Genomic DNA, 14,126 nt, shown 5'->3' with positions numbered 1-14,126 from the left:
GGGGGTTCCCGAGGCACCCGGAGTAAGACCTTGGAGGGTTTCCAGGGCATCCCTATATGTTGTATGCATGGCTTATGTGGTTTATGTAGCTTTTATAGCTAATATGATTATGCGATTATGTGGATTGTGTGGGGTATGCTCTGGAGAACTCACTAAGCACTGGCTTACAGTTTGTTGATTTGTTTAAGGTACATATGAGCCTAAGGGTAAGGTCAAGGCTTAATGGCGCGACATGCACTCTTCAACATTTGTTTTGATGAGACACTCTGATATTTGAAATAAAATATTGATGTTATGGATTTTGAAAATAATTGTCATTGATATTTCATATTTTATGGGAATGATTCGGTTAATAAAAATGAAAAAAAAATGTTTGAAAAATTTGGGTTGTTACATTTTCCTCGCTGTACTTACGGGTCGAAGGCACCAAAGGCGACCCTTTGGATTATTATCATGGTTTATCGTATGATTGTGTACTATAGTAATCTGATAGATCTGTATCTTGGTATATAGGATGATGCTATGCTTAGAGATCTGTAAGATCTGTTTGTTTGTTTATTGGATGGTTATTTGTATGATTGTCTGTTATATATGTGTGCCGACACGGTGTATGTGTGGTTGGGTTGTGGTGGTCTTGCTTTGTGCTAAAGGCCAACAAACCCATGACGTCCTAGATAGACTGAAGGCCAGTGGGGTGTACCAGTCAAGCCGGAGGCCCGAAGAACGATCCAGATAGGCTGAAGGCCCGATGTTGTGTAACGCCCGTGTTTCTGGGCTTGCCATTTTTAGCAATGTAATAGTCTAGGTTAACCTTTGTAACCCCAATTTGAAATAATAAAAATGTATTATTTGTAAATTATGTGAATTATGTGTTTATTTTCTTAATTATTATAATTTAATGAATTAAGAATAAAATACGCGTCAAAATTAAAGTATTAGATATGCCCGATATCTTTGCATAAAGCTGTAGTGGCCGAAACGAGGTTTCCGAATATATATAGAACGCCCAAATCTGACTTCGTATGAGGAAGTTATGATTTTCTGAAGTTTCGACTGGGCAGTATGCAGCCCGAATACTCGATTTGAGATCGAGCGGTTTTTAGCCGAAACAATCTAAATGAGAATCGAAGATCTCGTTGTTAGTAGTGAAACGATGAAAAGATAGGCGAGAACGGACGTCGGACGAAGAAGTTATGGTTTTATAACGAAGTTTTCTTGTCCGGGCCTTCTAAAAATAAATAATAAAAATAAAAGTCAAAATTAGCCGACGGAGTCTAAATGAAAGTTGTAGAGTATGGTCTGACCTTCGCGTGGATATAAAGAACGTCGAAAACGGAGCTCGTATACCAAAGTTACGCAATTTAGAAGTTCGACGAGTCAATTACGCCCAACGTAATTTGAGTACGCCCAACGTACTCAGTCGGATGCAACTTGTCTGACCAATACTCGAGTGCCACAGATCGACGCATGCAGTGACGTCAAAGTACGCCCCGCGTAATCCCAGACCCAGCAGCCTATAAATAGAACTCGAGATCAGTCATTTCCTTGCGATTTTTCTTACTTTCTCTCTAAGTTTTTGCCTCGATTTGCGTGCCGTTTGTACCCCGAAGCCCCAGTAATAATCCCGAGCCCCGAAGCAAGATCCGAAGTCCCGAGGATCCCGAAGAGCGTTATTTCCGAGCCGAAGCCCTGCCCGCGAGGAGCTCGGTTTTTGTGAAGATCTTCCAGATCTACGGAGAGACACTACTTCTGCAAGCCATAGTACTGCCCGATCGTCTTCTGATCAGGTGAGTGTATAGTCCCTTTTCAATACACGATATTATACAAGTAATTGTTGAATGTATTTGAGAATACGGGAAGTGAGTGTATAGTTATTTTCATTCCAATGCAATATTATGAAGTATTTAATATAAAATATGTGCTACGTGTAAATATTTTGTGGTTATATGTGTGAATGTATATTCACTCTCTTCTATCTCATAGATCTGATATATTCTCTATGAAATACGTGTTATGTGTGTATGCCTCATCTGTTATGTGGAATATGTATTGATTAAAGCATGCTATATAGATTTTTAAACAATGTATAAAAATGTATATTTTTATCTACTAATATGTTGGGTAGATAATTGGTGTGAAATAAACAGATGAGAGGCCTCGGTGTTATTGGTGTTATTCTAGTCATTCAGCAGAGTATGGATGACGACCACAGACTATTCTAGAATGTCCTGTGGAACACTAGCAGGCTCATTACATGTAGGTGTTGTGAACGACGTGTTCACCGGTGTACTCCATCCCCCACATGGTTGCCTTTAGGACACTTATTGTTGAGGAAGCCCCTCTGCAGTAATGTCCGTCCCGATGAAAATCCTGAAATAAGTTCCTTATAATAGACGTTACTTTTAGGAACGTAAGGTGAGGATAACGGGAATGGGTAATCGGGTTTATTGTTGATTGTTGTAATTAAATATAATTATTGTGGGTTTGAAAACCCTATATGCTCACCACGCTCCCAAGCCTGACCCACTCAGTTGATTTGTATTACAGGAAGTGACGCAAGAGCTTAAGATGGGCGAATCATCAAGTTGTTTTGTTTACAAGTCTGTATATGTATATATTTGTTGAATGACTTGTAATGTTATCGTTTATGCTTTGTGATCTGTATCGGAACATGACATCCCGACTTTTGATTATGAAATGAAATCATATTTCTATATGAAATGTTTTGATAAATATCTATTTTATCATGTTTTGTTTTTGGGAACAAATTCCGCATCTCTTTTAAAATTAAAAAGGATTTACTCTGAAAATGTTTAAAAAGCATAAATGAAAACGGTCTTTTCTGGCCGAGATTTTGGGGATGTCACATGTTGCGTACCAGTCATGTTGTAGGTTCTGTGAGCGTACCAGGTAGATTATAGGATGGTGGGACGTTCTAGTCAAACTGAAGGCTCTGTATGCATGTTGTTTGTTGCTATTGTTATGGTTATGTGTTGTGTTGGTATTTTGGGGGAACTCACTAAGCTTCAGGCTTATAGTTTTGGGTTATGTTTCAAGTACCTTAGATGATCGTGGGAAAGCAAAGGCGTGATCATGTACCTTGTGACATCCCCAAATTCACTGTCATTTTATTTTTTTTATCTATGCTTATTTAAAATTCAGAGTATCCTTTTGAAGAATAATATTGCGGAATTTGTTCCCAGAAAACATGATAATGATAGTATCAAAACATCTCCGAAGAACTATATTATATTTATATTAAAACATTAGGATGTCATCGTCAATACAGAAACATAAGCATAAACATACCTTACATTCACTTATACTAATGATTTACAACGCCTTTAATCTCTCAGCATAATGTATCTTCACATTGATACCTGCGATTCAAATAAACTAAGCGGGTCAGGTTGGAAAACCTAGTGAGTACATAGAAATTTCAATCCCACAATGTTATACCATATATATATATATATATATATATATATATATATATATATATATTGGAACTCACAATATATAAAATTTCACCTTATATAAGTAATTTTTACCCCACCCCGTCGATCCTCACGACACGATCCATACTCTCGGATCTAAAATTAACAACCTTACCTAATCCATACTCTTGGATCAGGTATGTCTAATCTATGGTCTCAGATCAGTGACAAATGACCATGCCAACCCCATACTCTCGGACTAGGGATGAATGACTATGTCTAATCCATGCTCTCTAATTAATGACAAATTTTAAAGATCTACTCTCCGTGTACATCTCACCCGTACTCATAAGAATATACCATCAGATATTCTTCTTAATTAATTAATGTTTATTCTGTATCCTAAATCATCATATATTATCAAATATGCTCTTAACATGTATTTCAGACAATATTAAATATTTCACACATAAACATATATTTAATACTTTAATTAATATTTGTACCAAAATCATGTCCATGAAAGGGAATATGCACTCACTTGTTAAAAGTGACGACTCGAAATTTAGGCAGTGCTTCGCTTCTAACAATTTTCTTTTCCTTCGATGAAACCTAATATCATTATTACTAGATTTTAGTCTAATTTTATTACGACTAATTATTAGTCTAGATTTATCATTAACTCAAAGTATACTTTCATGATTTATCAAGTAAGGAACAACCAAGTAGGATCATATAGGAGGTAGGGTCCGTTTGGTTTACGAAGTATACCATTTGGAAATCCCACTTTAAACACTTCACTAAATCACATCCTAGACATCATCCCCGTAAGTAGATCAATCAGTATAACGACTTAATCACTGGTAAATATTGTTTATAGGTTCATAATAATGATAATGAACTTAAACATAAGTTATACTTAAATTATGGTAAGCATAACTCACTTACAAGAGGGTTTTGCGAGGAATCGGGCTCTGAGCGGACATAAATTTTGAGCCGAAAGCTCTTCTTCTCGGAGCTTTCTGGCGCTCCAGGACTCGCTACTAACTCCTAAAAAGGACTAGAGAAAATCCTTGAGGCTTTGGGGAGGTTTTGGAGAGAAGTTGAGAGAAAGTGTAGAAATGAGGTGATTTGCGCCTCTATTTATAGGCTGGAAATCAAGCAACACGACGTGTTACCGAGAACAACACGTCATGTTGGGGTGCCGGGTGTCACCATCTGATGGCAAGGCGTGGGGAGGAAGCTGTGGCTGAGATCGCGCCACGTGTCACTCGAAGATTACTCCAAAAGCTAATTATCTTCTAAAATCCGTAACTTTTTGCATACGAGCTCCGTTTTTGACATTCTTTATATCTACGCGTAGGTATCGACGGGGTCTACAACTTTCTTTTAGACTCCGTCGATTAATTTTGACTTTATTTTGAAAGTTATATTTAACAGACTTAGACAATTAAAGTCCGGTAAAAATTTATAACTTTGTCATCCGACGTCCGTTTTCGACTGTATTTATATCGTTGAGCTCCTATTGATGAGATATTCAATTCTCATTTAGGTTGTGTTGGCTAAAAATCGATCGAACTAAAATTCGATTTTCGAGCTATATACTGTTATCCAAAATCTTAGAAAAATCATAACTTCTTCAAATGAAGACAGATTTGGACGTTATTTTTATGTATGTTTTCGATTTAACATATACTACGACTTTCGTTTAGATTGCTAAGGCTAAAAAGAAGCTTATCAAAAATTCACTTTTTACGATACGCGACGTCGTGCCGTTTTGTCGTAAAACTTCGACGAGTAATAACTTATTCGTCATAAGTCGGATTTCAGCCAGTGGCAGAGCCAGGATTAAAGTAAAAGGGTATCCCAATTTTATTTTTAGGATAACCCAAAAAAAATTCCGGGGTACTTGGGTTTCCCCAGTTCAGTTTCGGTTTTAAACCCAAACCTTAATTGAATCCTTAGCTAACCTCAAGTCTTGTTATATATATACGAAGTTGAAGTATATTTTGATACTTGAACAGACGTGAGATTCAAAGTAGATATCAAACGAAGTATGAGGACGTGACCTGATGATTTTATGGCGGTGGATGAGATAGATAGATAGAGGGGAGAGAGAGAGATAATTATGGTTGATACAAAGATAACAATGGAATATGATAACTTATTTCACTTAAGGAGTTACTTGTTGCAACTTACACGTAACATCCCGGAATATCAAGAGTAGAGTTGAAGGGCTAAAAGTGTAAATGGGAAAGGGCAACTCGGTGAGTCCACGAGTGGACTCGGCGAGTAGGGTCGCGACTCTGGTCGCGAGTTAAGTGGCCAACTCGGCGAGTCGCAGGATGGACTCGGCGAGTAGGCGCTGGGTGGAGAAAACCCTAATTTCGGAGGATGAGCCCTATATAAAGGACATTATACCCTCTCCCCAGCCTCTTTACCCTCTCTTGAAGTCCAGAAAACCCTAAAACGCGATTGTGAGGGATTTGAGTGCATTTGAACCTTGGAGAAGAGATTTTGGAGGAGCTCTTGGAGAGTTAGGAAGCTTGGAGCAAGGGGCTTTGCTAAGATTCAAATTTCTTTGCTGTTGGGGCTTCCTTTTGAGGTATTATTTCATTTCTTGGGCTGTTATTCTTCTAGATTCATCATTTTGGAGTGTGTGGAAAGTTTAGCTTGTGGTATTTTGAGTTTGAAGGTTAGATCTGAGGTTGCTACCTCATATCTGGAATGGAGAAGGTCTAGAGTGCATTAAAGTCCCTGTTCTTGAGTGTTTGGTGAAATCATCTTGTCCCAAACCCTAGCCCTAGAGTGTAAAATGCCTAGATCTCTTTGGATTCACGTAAAGTTTGCCACTTTATGTGATGGTTGGGTTGTAGAAGGGTAGATATACGTTTTGGATCAATTACATGGCCTGGAAGGCTTCTGTATAGGATGATATCTAGAGGCACTCGGCGAGTCACAAAGGTGTACTCGGCGAGTTGCTTGAAGATGGATTGGAACTCGGCGAGTTGGAAGAACAACTCGACGAGTAGGTTGAAGATAGCCTTGGACTCGGCGAGTCTGCTCTTGGACTCGGCGAGTTTGGTCGTGAGGTCCAAACTTATTCTGGTTGAGCTGTGAATCGGTGAGTCGAGTGTGAAAGGACTCAGAGTTGCTGGACTCGGCGAGTCTCGGGGTGACTCTGCGAGTTGAGTCACGGAGTGGGGAAGTTCTGTGCATGGGGACTCGACGAGTCATCGGGTTGACTCGGTGAGTAGAGCTAGTCAGGGGTTGACTTTGACTTTGACCAAGGGTTGACCAGTTGATTTCCAGGGGTATTTTGTAATTGTTGGCATTTGTTTTGAGTTCAGTGTTTTGGTGGTTGGCCAGTGGTCGGATCAGCTTGGGTTTATTTGCTCAGTTGGTAGTTACGAGGTGAGTTATCCTCACTATATCAACAGGGTCTACGGCACAAAGGCCGACCCTTTATCGGATTGTGATCCGGGTATCGTTGTTATGTTTTTGCTTTGCTGTGTTGCATCCTGGTAGTTAGGATGGTATATGTTAGAGACCTGGTTAAGGTCGGAATCCTGGTTAGGATGATGTTATGCTATGTGATCTGTTAGATCGGTTTGATTGGATGTGATATGTTATATGATTGAATGTTTATGTGCACATGGTTGTTGGACTGGGGTTGGGTTGAGGCGGGACCTGCTTCGTGCTGTAGGCCAACATACCCAGGGCGGACCGGTTATCCCGAAGGCCCATCGAGCGGTCCGGATAGGCTGTAGGCCCAAGAGGGCGGACCAGACGTGCCGAGGCTCAGAGAGTGGACCAGGCCGACTGAAGGCCCAGTGCGGGCGAACCAGTCATGCTGTAGACTCTGAGAGTGGACCAGGTGGATTGAAGGCCCGGTGCGGGCAGACCAATCACACTGTAGACTCGATGTTTGTGGCTAGACTCGGAGGGTGGACCAGGTGGACTGTTGGCCAGTGCGGCGGACCAGTCACACAGTAGACCCGAAGTGCATGTCTGTTTTGTGTTCTGTTATGATATGACATGTTATGCGTGTATGGTATATGTGGTTGGTATTTTGGGGATATCTCACTAGGCTTTCGGGCTTACAGTTGTGGTTTAATGTTTTCAGGTTCTTCAGGAGACCGTGGCAAGGCAAAGGCGTGATCGTACCGCTCCTCATGATTATGTTTTGTGATGTGATTCTGGGAATACTCTAAAATAATTGTATTGAAAACCTTTTTGTAATAATTATATGAAATCGGGTTGTTTTTGAAAAGTTTAAATTGGTTGGAATTTTATGGTCATTACAAGTTGGTATCAGAGCCTTGGTTTGAGTGAATTGGAGGAACATTCGTGTGAATCCAGTCTCAAATTGAGGAGGGTTTTCAAAAGAGAATTTAAAATAGTTTTCAAAATGAGTAGAGGAGGACGCGGAGGTATGATCAGCCGGAGCCAGTAAGTAACCCCAAAATACCATACATGATATTTGTTTTTAAGCTTTGATAGAACAGCTTGCTAGTACTAGGCTAGGTATCTTCAGGATTTCATGATAATGTTGCCTGGTTTATGATGCCTGTTAGCCTAGGGTTTCCTTTGTGGGAGATTTCCAGTGTTCCTCCAGGAGTGAGGGTTGAGCGCTTGTTTTGTATGTCTTTCAGTAGGGTGTTTTGGAAGTACTTAATACAAATATGGATAGGTGTGGAAGGTAGTATGGGCCCGTACTACTGAAAGCACAGGACCCATACGCGTATCAGGGAAACCATGACCTCTAGGGTTGGATTGGGAGTTGGTTCCCTAGATAGCGGGAAGTATCTGAGATCTTGTGGTGTTTTTTCAGTATGGAGATTCCAAGGCATGCTGGGAGTGGATCCGGGTCAGGATCAGGAGCAGGAGAGGGAGTTCAGGGCGGATCAGTACCGCCCGAGGTTATTGGTCAGATGAGCACGTGCGAGTTGGATGTGAGGATTCGTGAGATCCTACATGATGAGGTTGTTGCGTTGTTCCGAGCTGAGTTGCCGGAACTGTTTAAGTCGATCAAGACCGTTATGATTGAGTATTTTGATGAGCGCTATGCAGCTCTCACAGAGACGGCTGCCGCGGTGGCTACAGCGGCTGTAGCAGCGGCATGGGGAGGAGCTGGTCGGGGTTTTCAGTATCGGGACTTCGATAATACGAAGCCTCCTACCTTCGACGGGGTTCAGGACCCGATTGTTGCTATGAGATGGTTGTCGGACGTGGAGGGGTGTTTCTTCACGTGTTCGTGCCCTGCTGATATGAGGGTGAGGTGTGCTCTGAACCTGTTAAGGCTCGGGGCGAAGGATTGGTGGAGATTGACCACAGGGTCGTATTCGGATGCGCAGAGAGTTGCGGTTTCATGGGATCAGTTCCGGGAGATGTTCAGTACTCGTTATGTTCCGCGGGTTGAGAGAGAGAGGTTGGCTCAGGAGTTCCTGGAGCTGAAGCAGGATTCGGAGACGATGACGGAGATTACCAGGATGTTCACTGAGAGGGCGATGTTTTTCCCTGAGTTCGCTTTGGAGCAGGCTCAGATGTCCCGATATCTGAGTATGCTCGAGAGGGATATCAGGCAGTTTGTGTCTATGTAGAGGTGCGAGACCTTGTTGGAGTTGCAGGAGGCCGCCAGGCGGCGTGAGTTGGAGATTGAGTTGCAGTTGCGAGAGCTGAGGCAGGCTCCGGTGCAGTCGCAGCCGGCGCCGAAACGGTCCAAGACTGTTGATTCTAGATTGGGATATCAGAGCAGCCACACTTGTGGGAAGTGTGGGAAGGGTCACACCGGGGTTTGTAGGTCCGGTGGTGCATGTCGCAAGTGCGGAAAGGAGGGACACTATGCGAGGGATTGTCGGCAGGCAGCCCCGGGTCGGGATTTGAGGATTTGTTACCATTGTCATCAGGTTGGACACTTGAGGGTCAATTGTCCACAGCTTGCTGCAGGACTGGTGCAGGCTCCAGCACCGGCCACATTGAGGATCACGGGCAGAGGTCAGGGTGGAGCGGAGCCCCCAAGGGCTCAGGGTCGTGCTTTTCAGCTTACAGCAGAGGAGGTCAGGGCAGTGTCGGATGCAACTGTGGGTATGTTCCTTTCTTGATGTCTTGTTATCTTATGATTATTGTGGAGTATTGTATATCTGCTAGTCTTGTTGTGTGATTTCTGGTATTGTATTCGTTGTTCCTTGAGGGTTATGGTTTGGTTAAGGGTTTGGTGTTGGGAATTTCGTTGGTTATCGTTCATGATGGTTATTAGTGGGAATTTGGCTTTTAGTCTGAATGTCGGGTTCTTTCGAGTGGGAATCAGTTCGCGTGTAAGTGTTCGGGTATCACCTGCAGTCTGAGGAGTGGTGTTGAAGGTCGGGTTCTTTCGAGCCGAGATGATTTGTGTTGATATGTTATTTTTGTGAAGGTTGGTCGTTCTAGTGGGAATCAGTTCGCGTGTAAGTGTTTGTTTTGTGCATGGTTGTTTTGGGAGGTCGGTGATGACGGCCGGTGGTTGATAGTCAGTGCTCTAAGTGGGGGAGAATTGGAGAATTCTCCAGAAGATCGATAAGCACGAGAGGTTGTTTAACTGTTGGGATTCAACAGTGGTTCTGTCAGTTGAGCGTAGGCTGGCTTGATGCAAGTGTCAGTCAGACGGGGCGGGATGCAGACCGAGGGTGATTGATTGTGGAAGGCCTGGGATCGGGCCGGGGTTGAGTATATAAGATGGAGATAGAGTTCGGAACCCCTAGAGGGCTAGAACGGTATGCATGGGAGAGTTTCCCGGAGGGATAACTCGAAATGATGAATGCTGGTTGAGCGGTCCGGATAGACTGAAGGCCGGTGGGCGTACCAGTCAGACTGAAGGCTCGGAGAACGGTCCAGACAGGCTGAAGGCCCTGGAGGGCGGTCTAGACCTGCTGAAGGTTCCGAGAGTGGTCCAGATGGGCTGAAGGCCTGGAAAGGCGGTCCAGTCATGCTAAAGACTCTGCTTGTGTTGAGAGATCAATATGAGGATATGGATTGAGTATGTCGCGACGTGTTAGCGTCAGAAGGTCTGGCCCCGGGTATTGATCGTGGTGAGTGGAAGGTAGAGCATGGACTTGAGAGTCCTTGCGAGTGGATCCAGAGCATGTGTGGTACATGGGATAGCGGTTATGCCATAAGAGAATGGTGTAGTATTGGGTGAGCACCGTGGCACTTGTCATAGTGACAAGGTGGCCAGGTGGATTTCCTTGGTAAGGAAAGGGAAAGAAATGTAGCTCCGAGAGGGAGTGTAAGTTCACGGAAGTGGAAGCAGTAGTGCAGAGTTATGATTGGGGTGTTTCAATCATGGTTGATGAGCAGTGTGTTGCGGCTGCGGTATGGAATCGCACTTGGGTTGGATGTTTGTTGAGGTCACGGAAGAAATTTCCACGGGTGTAGAGCCAAAAGGCTCGGAAGGAATGCAGGAATGGCATCCTCGATTTCCAGTTTGATTCGATCAAGGATTTATGTATGTGGTGGAAATTCATCATGGGGATGTTTGGAGGTGTTGTTAGTGTATCGGGTTTTCCCAACCCGAAGATGTTAGAGCCATTTCAGCATGTGTATGAGATTGCGGTGGAGAAACTCATGGGAGTTTCTCTGAGGCTGAAGGATGTGTCATCTTGTTAGCATGGAATGGAAAGTTGGGCTCAGACTGGGAATTCCGATGGTTCATGGTTATTTCTAACTCGTTGAGTCGAGTGATTTGGAACGGGTGGGTATCATGGAATGATACTCGGTTAATAAGTTGGAAGTGTGGTTGTCAGAGGGCGAGGCCAGCTTGAAGCGGTTGTCAGAATACCGCGGGAAGGAAAATTGGGTTTGGGTTTCGGTGGTTGTGCGTTGAGGAACCTGGTCTGGTTAATGCCAGGTGGTGCATTGCGAGAGTAGTTCTGGAGTCATATTGCTGCAGGCTTTGAGGACGAAGCCTAATTTAAGTGGGGGAGAATTGTAACATCCTGGAATATCAAGAGTAAAGTTGAAGGGCTAAAAGTGTAAATGGGAAAGGGCAACTCGGCGAGTCCACGAGTGGACTCGGCGAGTAGGGTCGCGACTCTGGTCGCGAGTTAAGTGGCCAACTCGGCGAGTCGCATGATGGACTCAGCGAGTAGGCGCTGGGTGGAGAAAACCCTAATTTCGGAGGATGAGCCCTATATAAAGGACATTATACCCTCTCCCCAGCCTCTTTACCCTCTCTTGAAGTCCAGAAAACCCTAAAACGCGATTGTGAGGGATTTGAGTGCATTTGAACCTTGGAGAAGAGATTTTGGAGGAGCTCTTGGAGAGTTAGGAAGCTTGGAGCAAGGGGCTTTGCTAAGATTCAGATTTCTTTGCTGTTGGGGCTTCCTTTTAAGGTATTATTTCATTTCTTGGGCTGTTATTCTTCTAGATTCATCATTTTGGAGTGTGTGGAAAGTTTAGCTTGTGGTATTTTGAGTTTGAAGGTTAGATCTGAGGTTGCTACCTCACATCTGGAATGGAGAAGGTATAGAGTGCATTAAAGTCCCTGTTCTTGAGTGTTTGGTGAAATCATCTTGTCCCAAACCCTAGCCCTAGAGTGTAAAATGCCTAGATCTCTTTGGATTCACGTAAAGTTTGCCACTTTATGTGATGGTTGGGTTGTAGAAGGGTAGATATACGTTTTGGATCAATTGCATGGCCTGGAAGGCTTCTGTATAGGATGATATCTAGAGGCACTCGGCGAGTCACAAAGGTGTACTCGGCGAGTTGCTTGAAGATGGACTGAAACTCGGCGAGTTGGAAGAACAACTCGACGAGTAGGTTGAAGATAGCCTTGGACTCGGCGAGTCTGCTCTTGGACTCGGCGAGTTTGGTCGTGAGGTCCAAACTTATTCTGGTTGAGCTGTGAATCGGTGAGTCGAGTGTGAAAGGACTCAGAGTTGCTGGACTCGGCGAGTCTCGGGGTGACTCTGCGAGTTGAGTCGCGGAGTGGGGAAGTTCTGTGCATGGAGACTCGGCGAGTCATCGGGTTGACTCGGTGAGTAGAGCTAGTCAGGGGTTGACTTTGACTTTGACCAAGGGTTGACCAGTTGATTTCCAGGGGTATTTTGTAATTGTTGGCATTTGTTTTGAGTTCAGTGTTTTGGTGGTTGGCCAGTGGTCGGATCAGCTTGGGTTTATTTGCTCAGTTGGCAGTTACGAGGTGAGTTATCCTCACTATATCAACAGGGTCTACGGCACAAAGGCCGACCCTTTATCGGATTGTGATCCGGGTATCGTTGTTATGTTTTTGCTTTGCTGTGTTGCATCCTGGTAGTTAGGATGGTATATGTTAGAGACCTGGTTAAGGTCGGAATCCTGGTTAGGATGATGTTATGCTATGTGATCTGTTAGATCGGTTTGATTGGATGTGATATGTTATATGATTGAATGTTTATGTGCACATGGTTGTTGGACTGGGGTTGGGTTGAGGCGGGACCTGCTTCGTGCTGTAGGCCAACATACCCAGGGTGGACCGGTTATCCCGAAGGCCCAGCGAGCGGTCCGGATAGGCTGTAAGCCCAAGAGGGCGGACCAGACGTGCCGAGGCTCGGAGAGTGGACCAGGCCGACTGAAGGCCCAGTGCGGGCGAACCAGTAATACTGTAGACTTTGAGAGTGGACCAGGTGGATTGAAGGCCCGGTGCGGGCGGACCAATCACACTGTAGACTTGATGTTTGTGGCTAGACTCGGAGGGTGGACCAGGTGGACTGTTGGCCAGTGCGGCGGACCAGTCACACAGTAGACCCGAAGTGCATGACTGTTCTGTGTTCTGTTATGATGTGGCATGTTATGCGTGTATGATATATGTGGTTGGTATTTTGGGGATATCTCACTAGGCTTTCGGGCTTACAGTTGTGGTTTAATGTTTTTCAGGTTCTTCAGGAGACTGTGGCAAGGCAAAGGCGTGATCGTACCGCTCCTCATGATTATGTTTTGTGATGTGATTCTGGGAATACTCTAAAATAATTGTATTGAAAACCTTTTTGTGATAATTATATGAAATCGGGTTGTTTTTGAAAAGTTTAAATTGGTTGGAATTTTATGGTCGTTACATTACAATTGTGCATTTTTTGAAGTTTGAATTCAATCTAGCAACGATTCCCTCAATTCCTGAAAGTAAGAGTATAAAGTAGGATTTTGTTCATCAAAACTGAAACATGCACATGGTGGTATACGATTGGATGTCATCATACTCCCATTATTATCGACTTTTATGATTTGAAATAGTAAGAACGATGACTTCGTATTTATATGTAGAGACGTCATAGAAAGCTGGTGTGTGGGAAATCAATAAATTGCATGAAGCATAGGGGAGGGGGTGAAAACCATGGAAGCAAACGTGGGAAGAAGAATGAGGGTTGCCAGATGTGTGCAAGGTCCTGTGAACCACAAAGAAACTGCCCCAAATAACTGTAAATACGGAGTTTAAGTGGCCATGATTGATTATGATTTCAATTTAAGGAATGACATTATGGTGACAGTTATCCACCACCTGTCATCAATAATATATACAATATCTCTTTAAATATATTTATGAACTGTATAATTTGTAAAGCTTAAATTACTCTTACAAGTTCCATTTTACACATCCGTTTTATAATTATACATAATGTAATATAATAACCGAACATACATGAATGAACATAAACGAACAAACATAAATGAATGTCT

Source organism: Lactuca serriola, chromosome 1, assembly GCF_051521515.1.
Source record: "Lactuca serriola cultivar US96UC23 chromosome 1, Lser_US96UC23_V15, whole genome shotgun sequence".
NCBI lineage: Eukaryota > Viridiplantae > Streptophyta > Magnoliopsida > Asterales > Asteraceae > Lactuca > Lactuca serriola.
Note: the sequence above shows the minus strand (reverse complement) of the source record.